The 16,399-nt window shown below is 40.7% G+C and overlaps 1 protein-coding gene across 5 annotated transcripts in view; it reads right to left on the reverse strand.

Moving 5' to 3' along the window:
- Nucleotides 1–16,399, reverse strand: part of LOC126925343 (uncharacterized) — a 316,899-nt gene that overhangs the window by 287,585 nt on the left and 12,915 nt on the right. For 2 of the 5 annotated variants that reach the window (XM_050740787.1, XM_050740782.1), the window contains exon 2: nucleotides 1,223–1,270. The exons of the other annotated variants lie outside the window; for them this stretch is intronic. The gene's annotated coding sequence lies outside the window, so the exon portion shown is untranslated. The remainder of the gene's footprint in view (nucleotides 1–1,222; nucleotides 1,271–16,399) is intronic. 5 annotated transcript variants of the gene reach the window in all.

Genomic DNA, 16,399 nt, shown 5'->3' on the forward strand with positions numbered 1-16,399 from the left:
TGGCCGGTGTTTGCGTCGAACATTAAAAACACACGGCCGGCCACACGCCGTCTGATTAATCGCCGGGGAAACGTATTAAAAATACATTAGCACGCTGGCTGGAATATTGCCCGTACTGTAGCCCCTACCTGTTCGTTGTTGCACCGATATACAAACGATTCGAATCTCGTTACGCGGCCGGAAACCGCCTCGTTCGACGTTAGAACACGTCGATTAAACGGCAACGCGAATCAATACTCGAATTTCAGCCCGGAAATTTGATTAAATGACGGGAAAAAGTACTCCACCTTCGCTGTGGAGTTTATATCCTTTATATCCTTTTCGCAGTGGTTACGTTTCTACTTGTCCTTACGTAATCTTTTCTCGCAATTGGTAGAACAGATATTTTTGGGGCTTTTTTACTTTTTTTTCTTTTTTTCTTTTTGATGCTGACTTTGTATAAAAATATGTCAACGAGTATAAACTTGAAAAGGAACTGAGAATAATTCTAACATCGCGAAAACTGTAAACCGGAAGAATAAAAACCCTTAAACGCTATACATCGTGTTTCCTTTAAGACGTTTTCTAATCGATAAATAAATTTTCTCTAGTGGCTGCTTCGAACTCGCGGTAAGAATCTATCCCTACGAAGAATGGAACGATTCGATCGCTGAATCGGGTCGAACCAGGTAGTCAAAGATCAGTTAAAACCAGTTTTAAAGACTCTTTCAGGATCCCCATGTCAGAATTATCCCCCATAGAAACTTAATCCCGATGGCCGCCTATTTACCTCGGTCAATGGCCATCTGGAAACCTCACACGCCGTATAATCTACTGCAACGTTCAATCTTCCACTTTTTCTCATTGATATTCAAATTCTAACCTCTAGCTGCTTCATAATCGCGAGTGACTCATCGAGGTAACCTTCGATGATCCGTAGAACGTCATCTGGACCAAATATATTAGGTCGTAACACATGTAATGCTCGTTCGAATGCTTCAAATTCTTTATTACGTTACGTCGTTTCTCCGTACTATTTTATAATCTATTTATCAAATATAATCGAACAATCAGGTACTCCGTAATTCATAGAATTTGATTCTTTGCTCAATATCGTATCTCTGATGTACACTCGCGTGTGACAACTTGCAACGGTACCAATTCGTAACTCGCGACTCTTAGAATTTCGCTAATAATACTACTAACGTTAAAAGATTAATTCGAGGAAACGAACATTTCATACCTTACAGCCCGATACAATGGTGGCTTAATTATGGCTCCAATGACTCACCTGAAACAAAAAATGAGAGAAAGCATAATACCGCAACTGCAAATGGAAACGTAAAATGAACACGTAGTAGGAAGTTTCTTTCCACGCATGCTCGAACATACACGAACAAACACTAACACACGCATAGGTAGACAGTTTCAGAGGGACGTTTTGCGTCCGTTCGACGCGCGGTTTCTGAGATGTTCGCCGAGTAAATGGCAGCAGCTTTCATGCAGACGCGCCTTCAATCCCGGCTCTGCCACAGCCTTCAGTTGTAAGCCACACACATTCTTTGTTAAGGATAGCGAGGTCATTCCTTTCCCAGTAAAACTCTGGCATAAAAGGGAGGTTAGGAATGCGTATGGCAGTTTCGAGAAAAAGGGGAGGAGAATAGAAAGACCGGGTGAAGTTTCGTGGACCGGGGATAGTAGCCTTTTCATGCTGTCAGCCAGCTACGGGATAATTGTTGCTTTCAGGCATTTTAAATGGGGAAGTGACTACTGTAAAATGAATTCGAAGCGGTTGTATCAGTCTCTGAATTTACGCCAACGTTTGTCAGCATTTCAATTCATGAATTTTTCGCTCATCCTCGTAATATTCGATGAAATTTCATTAACCAGCACGTTTGTGCTTGTCGAACGTATGTTTGAATAAATAGAACTATGTACGTGTTCGTCATCTTTGAATTCAGAGTTGTTAGAGTTACCTTCATTCGGGTTTTTAATTTGTTTCATCGACGCGTACGTTTCATGTGAAATTAGATTTGGATAAATTGATCCACGTATGTACATCGCTATTATTTAAGAACTCACGGTAACGCATCATCGACATCTTTATCCGAATTCTTAACGCTAGAAAGTATATTTAATTGCTGGTGGCAATTAACAACACGACGTGATAGTGGTACGGTGGTTAAAGAATGTACAAAACCTCTCGTTCAAATCCAATACCACGACAGGTAAAGCTGTCTTGTAAATTCAAGTTTGTCAAGGTAGAAAAATGCCAGGTCGTTTCTATTAATTCCACGGTTTTGAAGGGCACCGGCGATGGGTTTGTTTTAACACGAAGCCAATTTATCTTTCATCTTTGTCAAGGTTTCTTTCATCTTTCCCAGTCTCCTCTTTGATCCGTATGACAAGTTTCTATTAGCTTTATGGCACACAATACGCCCGTAAATCCTATTAACAGCCTTTCAGATTTATCCTCCATGCGTGTTTCGCGATAGATATTGGCCGTCCTTCGGTTCAAAGGCCAGGCGAATATCGATCCAATATTAAAGAAAACGATTATCGAACCTTTACTCTTGATTTTCGATGCTTTTTATCGGAGGAAAGTCGAGCATAGAATCATAAGGTTTCGTGTAAGCTTAAATTTATAATAGTTCGGCTCGCAGGGTCTAAGAACAAAGGAAAAACGAAGCGAACGGAACAGGGAATGATGAAAGATTAATAAAGCAAAGCAGGCGCCTATATTAAATGACTGTGTACACTTAATCATCCTCGGCAAACTTCCGCGGACATCGAACATTTACGACAGGAAATTACGGGCCGATTTATGGACTGATCTGATCGAATTAATTATCGAGTCTGTTCTCGTACACCTCTAAAAATTGAACGTCAATCCCTCGGGTCTGCATGGCGAAACGACTCTTCCATCGATTAATATCGTTTCGCTTATATCGAACGATAATTCACTGAAATATTTATCCGTCCGCTGCAAGTAATACATCTCCAACGATATACATTACAATTTGCAATAATCCCCGTGTCTCTAGAACCAAGTACACGCTGTTCAATTTACTGTTTTCTAATTTTCTTGTTTCGCTCTTCGTTTCTTCCTCCACCTTTCGTCAAAAAATTTCATATATCGAAGAGTACAGGGGACACTCGAAGCTGACAAATTCGATTTATTCGTTACATAAAACAACTTTACGCCCAGCGGGCATCCGCTGCAGGAAGTAACAGATAGAAAGACAGGAAACTTTAGCGAAGAACGTTTCCGAACAGTTTAAACAAGAGTCCGAATCGATTCTCGAAGGGAACTCGCGATCCTTCCATTACACGTTCCATCGTTTCTATTTACCAAAATTGTGTCACGGTAAATATATGAGCTCCATGCTCTCTACGTACACACAGCGGGGAATATTAGTTCTACAACTTGCCGCGATATTGAAACGTTTCCGGTCGCGAGTTCGCGTTTATGCAAAAGCTCGGAGTTGCGGCTGAAACGAACTTTCGGACGCGCGGATGCGAAATGAAAGAATCCTACCTCGCGTCGCATCTCCGAGAATCTCCTGGATTCTCGAGGAAACGACCGCAGGAGTCGACATAAAAATCTGGTACGGAGAAATCTGGCCGAAACCACCAATCGAAGAAACTCTGATAAAGTATTCGCGAGGACCTTTCGCTTTACTTTGATTATTAACCGTTTGAAACAAAAGATGCGAACAAAGATGCGAAAAGATAAATTTCGAACCTCGTGATCGTCGAATACCGACGAATCGAAGAAGAGGATTAAGGTAATAACACATCAAAGTGGAAAATAATAAAGTGACTGGAGGAATTTTAACGGAACGTGTAAGCAAAGGTAAAGCGGCATCAGAAATTACGATTCTGAAGCGTGGCGGAAGTGCAAAGTGTAAAACGGGGTTGGAACAAGGTCCCAGATGCAATAAGAACAAGCCCCTTACAATCCAAGAGTCACGTACGTTACAACTTCGCACTGGGAGCAAATAAAACGTCAGCTAGACGCGAAACCATGGGTAGACGCAGCCTCGAATGAAGTACAAAATCCAGGGGGCCAGATCTAACACGAATAGAGAGAAGGGTGATAACGAACTAACAGATTACCAAACTTCCTAATATCATTACCAAACTTCTGAATATTGCAATGAATACAAAGCTCCCAGTCGATATTTACGTCCCACGCACGCTTGCGAGCCACGTATGATGTTGTAGCCGTACAACAGGCTCTATGCAGCAGTTGTATGCGAATATAATAAACGATCGTCGTAAAGCGTTATAGTCGATGCAATTAGAATCAAAGTCGGACCAAGAACACGATCGTAGGTTTTCGACAAACAATATCGAAGACACGTGTACAAATAGAACAGGGGTCGACTAAGAGATCGCACTTAAGAATCGGAAGCGTTCTCCCAGGCAAAGTGGATTAGGGCGATTACAGGCTGAACTTAATTAGGGACTGGCACATAAATAACGCGCCAGGCGTCAAGAATACCAGACACACGGCAACCTTCCGTCGTGCGCCTTTAATCCTGTCGACGTAATACCGAGCTAATTGTGAAATGTGTCCCGGCTGAAGACAGCACCGGAAAAACTCCCTCGCCGTCCACTCTCCCTCTCTCTCTTGCTCTCTCGCTCTCTCTCGTTCTTTTCCCTCTTCCTTTTAGGATTATCCCAACCGACGATTTACGATGACAAATCCGCGACGAGTGTTTCTAGGACCTTCGTTTTTGCGTGTACGTGTGCACTGGTACAATGGAAGAACCGGCTGACACACATAACCTCCTCCATCCGTAGAAGGTTGTTCATGGACCCATTGAATCATCCGGCGTCAGCCGGAGAAAATTCTATGCATCTTTGAGCGAGGAGGTTCACCAGTCCTTCCCTAGCTGATGCACGAGAGAGAGAATTTTTTCTGTATGGCCTTTCTTCCTCCCTTTTCCTGTTTTCATAGTGGCAGAGTGTTTGGTGTTCAGGGATGGACGAGATTGGTCGTTGGGTGTTGTAAATTGCGACGCTTGTTCGAGATGGCAAGATGTTTCAACTGCTCCGAGGTTGTATCGTTTAACCCAATCAATAGGAGAGCAAGGAATTATCGATTTAAGTAACGAATCTTGGAAATTATTTGAACGACACAATGTGAAAATTGTAGCTTTGGAAACGATCAAGAATCCTACAGTACCAAATCTTATGATCCATGACCGATCCACAACTCGTTTAATTTTCCAGTATAGAAATCCAAAGATAGCCAAATTCCTTGATTCAACGAGTCCCTTGTCTCTTGAATCCACCCTTGATTTAACGTAACAAAATTTAAAAAATAACAAAGTTTTACAATTTCTCGCTTCTAGTAAACTTGGCCATTCTGTGTCATTCCCCTAACATCATCCTAACATCATACATCAAAGGAAATGACAGTCGATCCCAAATACAAGCTGAGCCATCAAATAGATTTCAATTTTTGCTCACCTATAGATACCATTGGGGAGATGCTCGAAATTTTCGAGATCCATAATGGTACCAACATGAAAACCACCTACACACCGCATAATGAATTCGATGTGAGCAACGATAGCGTTGTTAGAGGAGCAACGACAGCAGGAAACTGACAGTATCTGTGGAATGCGATTCAGTAAGGACAATGGTCCGCGTTAAAACGGCCCGTATAGATAACCTGGTGGCCTGGTTGAACGTAACGTGTACACGCGTACCACGTAACGACGCGAGAAATCGATACGCGGCGAGAAGAGTGCATGGCCCGAGACACACGAGATACCTGCAACGCCACGGCTTGTTTGCCATTGCGAGCCGTGGTTAGAGGACTTGCTGATAAAACCGGTTTACCGGTCTGCGCCGAGTAAATAATTGGTTAAATAATTGGCCCAACCGTGCCCTGTCATTAACTCTGCTACAGCTCGGAGCTGCTCTCGGTTTCGAGTCTATTTGGAACCTAGCCTGGCTCCTGTTTTCGCAAACTCGAAAGATTGTGGTTGTTCGCGAGACTGAGGACTTTGGATCAGATTTTCGGGTAGTTGAAGTTTGGCAATGTTTAGTGTTTTAGTCTGCTAGTACGTAACATTCGTACGTCGTCGGATAACTTTTGAGAAGATTCGTTTATGCGTAGATTTTGAAAAATATGTTAAGATCATGTATGTGTATATACTCACTATATACTCTTCGTTTTACAACGTTCTCTTAGACCGTAGGTTATTACGTTAGCGAACGATATACTCGTAACCCGATCGTTCGATCGTTCAAACAAATCAATTCTTCAAATAATGTATTCTCCAATGAGTTTGGATAATCGAAGTTCGAGGAAAGTTTAGCTACAGCAGGGAGCAACCTAACTTCCCTAACGAAGTCAAGTATGTACCTTCTCCGGTCTTCCGGTTCACTGGAACAAAAACAAGTTCTGGTCGTTCCCAACTTATCTTTCCACGACACAATTTCTAAATATATCCTGATAGTGTAGCCTTCGTTAGCGGATCGCTTAATTAAAATTTAAGAAACGGATAAATTTGCGTAGTCCAGTTAATTGGAGGTTTAATTGTTTCGAACTTTGCTCGATCGATCGTAATTAATTGCTTAGGAGGAACGAGTCTTTTCTTTTTTAACCATTTGTTAATATTTCATTCTTACATATTTGTCTTCAAATACTTTTTACTTTACCTTTGATATTGGAACTCACAGTTGCAAACACAAATCACCGTGTATCAGGTGTTTCACTAAAATCGAACATCGAAGGCTATTTTCCCAGCACTATTCTAAGATCATTGACATTTTTATCGCGTTAATATCCGTTGTTTGTAACACGACATTGTAATAGAAATAATCACCTGATTAGCTTCGTTAACAGAACGGCAGGCAAACATCCACGTAACCTATAAAACCAGTAAAACGAAAGAGTCTCCTAATTCCTGGTAATCCGATGGCGGACAGAGTGAAAAATACGAAGAAAAGAGAAAAGAACAATCGTTCCCTTGCTGAAGAACGGGTGCAGCAAGTTCCAAACTTGGGTAAACGTTGCTCGGGACACGGGACAAAAGGAAGCAGCGGAAAAATAAATTTAAATGCCCCAACGTGTCCGTGCAATGTAAGAAGCGACGTTGCGTGGATTTCCATATGCAACGGCGTGCAGTTTAGAGAATAGCAACGTGTAGACACTTTGTACACAGGCACAGACACGGAAGGGACTAAAAGCGTTACGGCGGATAAGTGACACCGGGGGAAAAAAGGGCGAAAGGGAGCGTTTTAAGCGCTCAAGTGCGCGGATACGGACTTGCATCGGTTGCACACCAACGTTCTACAACGGGATATTGTTTCCGACAACTGCGCCGAAATCGCCTGCACGCTCGTGTAATTGGCATCAGTTAGAATTTGTTATTTTTCATAAATTCTAGAGGGAGCCACACACGACAGATGATATTCGCAGCAATATCGTCAATCCGTTTCGATCTTCGTGAGGTGTCGCGTGATCAATATTTTTGACGATATACAGGTTACCTTCAAAATGTCACGCAGTATATATTACTTTACACTATATGTGAAGTCCATTGAATTTTTACCGTGTATCGTACTTTATTGTATATTTTGTGTAGTATTTTCAACTGTGCTAGAAGCTAGAAGAAGAGCGAGCGCAGCCGTAACAATTTTGTTTTACAGAACGCTACGTGAAAAGCAACCAATGGATAGAACAATGCATTAGAAGTCGGGAACAAATGTTCGCGTATAAATTTATTGAAAGAAAAACGCGAATTTGTTAGTTGGAACGAATCCATTCCAATTACTTTAATAGGAATTGGAGCGCGTTTCAACAACAGATCTATAAAACAGTAGGAGGTTTCTTTAAAAAATCGCAAACAAAAGTTCTTTGAATCGGCACTGTGAATACTGATTAAAAATATTAGATTTCGACTGCACACAGACATGTAGAATTCCTTTCGTTTTTCCTTTTAATTATTCGTTGTTACGTTGACGAGCGTATTTTCTATAAAAATTACGACAACTTTCCACCGCGTTTCTTTCTTGTTTTTATATTTACTATACATGTCACCTGGTGTACGGTTCGAAAGCTTTTGTAGTGGATAGAGGATAAAACTTAAACAACGATCTATGGATCTTTAGATCGGGTGAAGTGTGTGTGTAAAGACGGCTGGCGGGGATAGCGGTGATGCCCTAGATAGAGGGCAGCACGGGTTAAAACGAAAAAAGAGACGAGGATAGTGTGAGCGTGATTATAAAAGCAATCGATAATAACAAGCAGAAAAGAACCACGTCGAATTTCACGTTAGCCAAGGAAGCGTTAGATAAATTTATCAACAGTGGAATTTTTTCTAATGATTAACAATGACGAAGAGCGAGTAATTGGGATTGCATACTGGGTGATAAAAATTGATCTAAGAACTTTGAAACTTGTAAATCTTCACTGAGAGAATTCGATTCCCTTACGATTTATTTTAAAGCGATCGTTTCTGTTCGTATTATTTAATTTTATAATTGTTATGCACGAGAAAAGATAGTAAAAATCAAACTCCCCTTACGAACATCCTCGAACGTTCCTCTCTACAAAAGGAATAATCTTAGCACGACTATTACAAGAATGTAACTGAACCATTGTCTGAAACAATTGACAAACGCGTGCACCGTAAAAATCAAGAAATTTCGAGGGACGTTTTAAGGAGAAAGAGAGTGCATGTGCGTGTGCGTGTGCGTGTGTGTGTGTGTAGTGGCGCGCGCGAGCGCAGTCGCTTTACATAATATCTTTGCCATTGTAAAATGCAAAGTACCGCACGAGTCTCGCTGAGCCAGCTTTTCCTTTCGCCGCGTTCGCACTCGGCGTGCAGAGTGCAGAGTGTGTTCGCGCGACGAGGATGAGAAGAAGCACGGAGACAGAGGAGAAGAAGAGAGTAGAAAGGAAGGAGAGGATGCCTCGAAAGCAAGTTTTTGTCTTCTCATGTAAATCGCTACGTAGACGGGCCGATTGAGGGCTTAAGCACATATTTTTGTATTCCCTTCTTAAGGCGAACCGATCCCGTTCGCCTCGAGTGGAAATCGATATACGCTGTAACGTAGACACGGATAAAGAGAAGTTTCGTGGGCTGGAGAAATTGTTTCCAAGCCGCGGATATAATTTTACGACGGCGCCGTGTAAACGCGAATGGCAAAACGATTCTAAGAAATTCTCTATATTAAGATGGATTTGTAGGTTAGGTTGGATTTAGGCGAATGCGTCGAGCTAGCTACGTGTAGATCTATGGCTAAGGAAAACAAATGTTAGGTTCTCGCGATCCGATCGAGTTACACCGATGATGTGTGTCATCTATAGGCTTTGTTATCCCTTTGACAGTTTTCTATCCATGCGATGAACCACGTCAGAGTTATTGCACACATATATGTATAGTCATACGAGTTCCATATTATGTACCATTTTCATTCGAATTCAATTGAAAATTCTTGATAAATCCAAATTCAATCGTACGAATGCGCTCAGGATTCGTTCCTAGAAAAGCTGAGGAGAAATCTATAGCACGATACGTTTATTCCAAGATCATTGAAGCAAGCGAAGCAAGGATGTTAGATATTATCGTGAAAAATTAGGCAGCTGTTTGAACCCAACCTAGCTTAATTTAAGTTTAACCCACTCTAAGGCTACCTAATCCAGCAGGATCCGGCACAATGTATGACTATTTCAATCTAGCTCAACATAATGTTGAAACGATTCGACCTAACCTAACCTGAAACAGAATAGATCCTAGCTAATCTAACCAGTTTCGAGATTAATCCAGATTAATCCGATTTAATTCACTACTGATCGGGTTTAATCTACTTTGTTCTACGATAACCAGGCCTAATCCAATTCTATTGATATATCAGATATTTAATACATGCAATTCGTACAAAATATACTTAACCTCTATTTATTATACAAACTCGATCCGCACAAGCGAGACGCTATTCGGATCTCATTCGTTTCTAACTGGAATTTGATTTATAGATGTTTCGCGTAACCGGACATTTGGAATAGTCGAAAGAAGAAATAACTCGAGTAATTTGACGTAATTGATCGAAAGTTTGACATCGCTGTGTATTTTATGGAATGAAAAAATTTAAAAAGGAAGTTGGATGAAAATTATTTTACTTTTTTAGCTACGAAAATTATTCTAAAAAGAGGAAGATAAAAATTCAATTGGAACACGAATACTGTGCAAACCCAATCCCAGGACCTTCGTCTAAAAATCTCTGTTACCTCGCCACATTATCATGATCGCTTCCCATCTGGTCACGTTCCATTAGTCGGTGCTCATTTTCATGGAAACGCGTTCTAAAGAATAGATCGAATAATAATAATAATCTATTTCATTTAACCCGTAAAATTTAACGAATTCGCGGAGCAAGAGAATTTGAATATCCTACGGGGAAGAATGTTTTCTGTAAAGCCCGAAGCTACACGATTCTACGCGAGTTTTGCCAATATTTCTTCGTGGCTCACAAGTGTCAGCAGTATTGCGAAACACATTCCATAGTATTCCTGCGAGTTATGCCTGTATCTGCCAGTAACACACGATCTCGTAAATTTAGCGGATCTGTAACCGTTATTTGATACACTTCCAACTTGATAAACTTCTATGAAACAGAAAAAATAGTCTATAGGCTTGCGGTAAATTCAACGATCGAGCCTCGTTCGTCTATCGATCGAATTTCCGCCGTAACAAAAGAAAATACTCGTTCGAAGCGATTTATTTTGCAAGATGGCTTTGTAAGCTCGATATTTCGAATATATGTATATATCGCTTCGGGAAATGTATAGTACAGTTTTTTTTTTTTACCAGTTTTATCGAGTGGAATGAAACGATATATCTTGGAGCTTTGCGCAGTACCATGATTATTCTTCCGGCTAACACGGATGTCTTGCTTCCCTTTGCGAAATTGGCCAGTAAGAACTTTCTTTTGTACAGTAATTTAATAACTCGGCAGTAGCTTCAACTATCTAGCTATCGTACGAATGACCCGCCAACTTCGAATCCATTCAGAGAAGAAACTCGAGTAATTAACAATTAAAGAAACTCCTCGATCGTTAATATAACGCGTAACGAGCGTCGATGCTATCGTATAAAGATTCAACGCGCCAAATAAATATCCACAGCTTTTACTGATAACTGATTTTACTTTCTCTTTTTAAGCAAGTATCGGCGAGTATCAGTGACGAACCCACACACGTATCGCCGTTATCGTACAAAGATTCGCCATACGAAATTCCAATCCAGCTATCTAAGAAAGAAAGAGTCTATCTTTCTGACAACACTACCGTACTTATTCTCTCTTTTGCAAATGTCTGCGCGCGTTTCAAAGTTCCAGTATCACCGACGAAACACCCTTCCGACAAACATTCGCGAGGAACCGCGAGATACGATCATCGGGCATGCCGGACGCGTGAAAGATTAATGGCGTCGGGACGGGCGCGCCGTCGATGGGATTAAAAAATTTAACGAACCAGCCGACGACAAGCGACACGAGTTGCACAATACCGAGCTAACTCGCTCCGCTTCCTCCCTCTCGACTCTCTTGGCCCAGAATAATAACGTTAACCGACGATATTATACTCGACCGTAGAGTTTCCGCGGATTCGCTTGTTTTCGCATTTCCGTGACTCTTTAGGAACGCGGAAACGTTCGCAATTTGAAGCTCGGTCGACACGACCAGGCACCTGCTATTTTCATACACCGACAATTAACCGGTGTACGCGTAGCTAATCTGGCTGCACGATCGATATGAAATTTCCTGACTCGCTGGAAAAATTCCTACATCCGTCTACCAGGTGTCTTTCGCCTGTCACCGCGAGCTTCCGCTTGTTAACGCGATTTTCCTCGTCCCGTGTGATTAATGGATACGTTCGCTCGCTTCCTTGCAAGTCCGTGTACAACAAATACATTCAACGCGTGCCTTTTATGTGGATTTTTCTACATGACTTGAATTTAACATGGTTATCTTAATATCAGGTATTCTAAATAGAATTTTATTATATCAAACACTCGAACTTATATCAAGTAATTGCGTAAATACAATAAATACACTCGATGGTAAAATAAATTTAACAAACCCAGCAAAACTCTTCTTCCATTCGTTCTAAATCTGTAAGAGCGCTAAACGTCGAAAATCTACAACACTGAAATATATATTAAAAAGCGAACTCTTTCGTCCTTACATATTCTGTGGAAAGATCCGCCTCTGCCACTTACACGCGTCATTCGTCGCTTCAGCACCCCAATTACAAAGTATCCGAGCTGCGAGCCAAAAATGTACGAAATAGAAATTCCTCGCGTCTCGAATCCCCTGTAACACCCATATTTCGCAGCTTACAGAAAATTCTACACCGTCGACGGGAAAATCGGCAGCTCGGTTCCCGCCAGAAAGTGAAATTCCTCGTAAACCGCGATTTGCTTACATCGAATTTGTACGGGGACACCGTGTATAAGTCGCGTATTTCTTGGGAAACGAGGGGCTGGAGGATTCGAAGAGGTGCTCCGTCGCGATCGTATTTCACACTTTGGGGCAACGAGTGCGGCCACATTTTCGGTCAGCCATGTTCCGCGGGTTCGCTGCCGCGTGTTGGTCGAAAGGTCCCGAAGGAAACGTTTACGGCCAAGTTAACGGCTAATCCTGGCCATAGTTACAGTCATTAGGTCCAGCTTAAAGCGACGTTATTGCTTACATTAGTTACCAACTGTTCCAACCGCTTGACTCCTCCCGTGTACCGATGTTCGATTTAATTACCAACGCTGTTTGTCAAACGGCTCTCTCCACCATTGTTGTCGCTTTGGGAATTTTATTTCGCTTTCGTAGAATGGATGGTGAAATTGGATCGATCGGGGATTTTTACCAAATTGAATGCGTGGAGAATTTGTTGGAATCCTTGGGGGAAATTACAGTATGGTGGGAATTTTAGAGGCTGGCGTTGGAGAATGTTTCGGATTTCGCGTTTATGTTGCTGGTAGGTTTTCGTTCTAGACTTTTATTGAATTTGTTTTCTTCGTTTGGAAAGTTTGTCGAATCGACGATGGAATTTGGAATTTCCACGAATTAACACGGTGGAATGGAAATATGGCGAAGACTGTAAGACTTAAGTTTTCGAGCTTGGAAACTTGATATAAAACTAGAAAAGTGCGCTACGGACAAACTTGAAAGTACGTTGTCGACATTGTTGATCAATGTGAAATTAATCCTAATGATCCACGTACAACGCGCACATACGCGGATATAAGTGGCAGATCGATGCTTTGAACATCAAAGTCAAACTCGGCAAGACTGTAAAATGAACAAGAATTAATTACTGGATCGTTTCAGGAAACAAACGGGGTTAATCAATCCCATTTGAAAGGATCCTCGAGAAGACGCGTGCAACAGAGGCGGATCGATAATCGCGACTTCGAATTCAATTTTCAGCAGCTCCTCCATTTACGACCACTTCTCCACTGTTTGCCAACAATGACCGATTACACTGGCATTTCGATGACCAATTGTGGGTCAAAAGGTCAACCAGCTTACACTCCACATTCGTACGCTTCAGCCAACTTGTGTGCCTATACGTGTGCACGTGTGTGTGTGTGTGTGTGCGAGTATCTATGTAGAGAGAGGATATCAGGCAACCAACGTTCCAGAAAGGCATACACAACTACCCAGCAGAGAATAACTCATTTTGAATTTACAGATTAGGCGATGAATCGAGCCGGATTTATGGCGTTTGACGGCCGCCTATTCGAACCAGAGATGCGACTAATCAGGATGATTTGAGTCGTATTATACGACGTATGAAATATAACGACGAAATTTCTCTCGTTGTTTGACGAGAGATACGAAAGCGGATAAAACGATCAACACGTTTGGTTTTGCGATAATAATAATGAAAGATTATCGCAGATATTACATAGAAAGGTAATTCGATTTTTTTTTTTTTTTTAATTGGATTCAGGGAAATTCATTGCCAAATTAATTAGTTGGTGAACTTTTTGATCGAACGAAATCAAAGGTCAGAAAGGATAGAATTTATCGCTTATCCTGCGTTACATTGGCCTGTTATGAGAATACCGAACCATTCGACGAAATTTTCAGCTATTCCATTAAACAAATTTCAATTGTTAATTTTAATTGCGATGTAAATGGTTTGTTCCCTAGTGAATTCGTGATTTATGTGAAAGAAAATAATTGTTTTCCTACTGTGTGTTCGCGATAATAATTAAGAGAAATAAATCTTACACGAAAATAAATAAAAATGAACTAAGAGAAACGCGATAGCGATCAGTAACAAGTGAAAGGAAAAGATTCGTTATATTTCATCGTCATAAATCACTTTTAGGATAAACCATTTATCTTGAAACTAGAATTCAAATCATTCAAGGTTTTAAAAAATACTATTCTATAACGCGTTGTATACCTTGCACGAATATGAAATAATATAATTATACACATGTATAATTAATCAAGCGAGTCACTGCATTGAAATTATTTAATCAGCGGATTAATTTGTAAATTTCCTCGGCTAAATCCTCTATGTTATAATCCGCGAGCGAGCAGAATCTAAAAAATGTTTTCCAGGCACATCTTCAAAGTTTACTCGGCAAAGAATGTCTGATAAGAGAGGCTGGCACGCGATATTTCTCACAAGACTGTTTCTGAAGTTTCAATTTCATACATTCTCTCCTTTCACAGAATATTCCTGTATCTCTCGAGTTTTACTTCCTTTCTGTCTGATATTTATTTAGAACTTTTCCTTCTTACTAAATTCTACCATTGTTCTACACCTCTCAGACCATTCAACCGTCTAGCATTTACTCTAAAATGATTTAAGAAGAACGTGACTGTATTCGAATATCTCGTTATCATCAGGAAATACCTTCTTCTGTCGTAAATTCTAGTCTAAGGTATTAGATAGTTCTCGCGAAAGAAAAAGAGTTATCGAATAGATATAAATTTTCATCGCTTGATTTTTTAAACGATCATTAACGAAATATACAGACGCAAGAAGTTGCTTTAAACATCAAATTACGTAAATCGAAATATGTTTGTGAACGTGTGCAAGCCACTTCTGCAGCTGATCGTACATCCGAAAACGATGAAAAGCAATTTTCTCTATCGATTTCGTGTTATCTAGTCACCTCTACGAAGGAGCTGAAAATGACCACGTTGCGTTTCAAGGCAAACCTGTAAGCGTCCTGCCATGGATCCTGTTACTCAGTGTTCCAACATTTTCGATAAGTTTGCTCTGTTTGCAAAATTCGTTGCGTCTCATAAACGAAGACATACGAACGTTTTCCTTTCTTTTCCACAACCGACTCTCGAAGTGGGTCCCACGTGTGACTGAATCGCGTAATACTTAAAAAAAAGCACCGGCGGTTTACAAAAATTCGGAAATAAAGTAACAAGTACGAAACAAATTTGGGGACAGAACTTTTCGATCAAACTAATAGACTGGTGGTTACTCGATTATACGTCGTGCACCGAGCTGATACGTAATCCTACTCATCGAGTACGACGCCACTCGTCGGAAGAATCCACTTACGAGTGGTCGATCGGTCCGGCGTTTCAAAATTAACGCTAATCTAGGATCAGACCTAGCTTATAAAGCGCTGTCGAGATTTCGTCGGGGGAAAAAACGATCGTTACCGGTTCGCCTAATTGGACGGCGACGACTACTCCATCGAACAATTCGCTCTCGCTCGATTATTCCATCTCGTGGTTCCCAATGCCGCCATATTTCAGCATCCAGATTGATCGCCTCTTTTAGTTTCGTTCGTACGAAGAGATTTGTTGGATAGCCTCGAAATTGCAGTCGAAATTGACCAGTTACCTTTTTTATTGTTATTTTTTCTTTTTTTCGAAAAATAGTACACGTGTTTTTAATCATTGTGGGCGAATTTTTCATTTAAAAAATAATTTTGTCATGAAAAATATTTATATTTCCGATGTCAGGCGTAAAAAACCGTGCATACGCGTTAATCGTTTTGGGACTTTGAAATGAACGATTTGGGAGACGATTATCCCGAAGAATATTAGTATTTTTGATGACAGAGGAAAAGAGATATGAAATTCTCGATTTTTACAGCCGATTTTAATATTCGTATCTCGTCTCTGTTTGGTACTTTTATTTATGTTTGTACGCGGTAATGTACGAAATTATTCCGATTTTCAACGAGAAGTATCTGATTGAATGCGACTCCTGAAAAATTTTAATCGTTCGCGAAAGTTCAAATTTTCAATGTTGATACGATACGCTATACGTAAAATGATCTACAGAAAGATGAAAGCATTTATTTCAAAAAAGGTTTACGAAATTGATACACACGGTGAAATCGAATACCTGATACGTCGCATCGTGATATTTCATATTTATGTCTAACCATTTATTCGTAAATTA

The sequence above is a fragment of the Bombus affinis genome, chromosome 16, assembly GCF_024516045.1.
Source record: "Bombus affinis isolate iyBomAffi1 chromosome 16, iyBomAffi1.2, whole genome shotgun sequence".
NCBI classification, from domain to species: Eukaryota; Metazoa; Arthropoda; class Insecta; order Hymenoptera; family Apidae; genus Bombus; species Bombus affinis.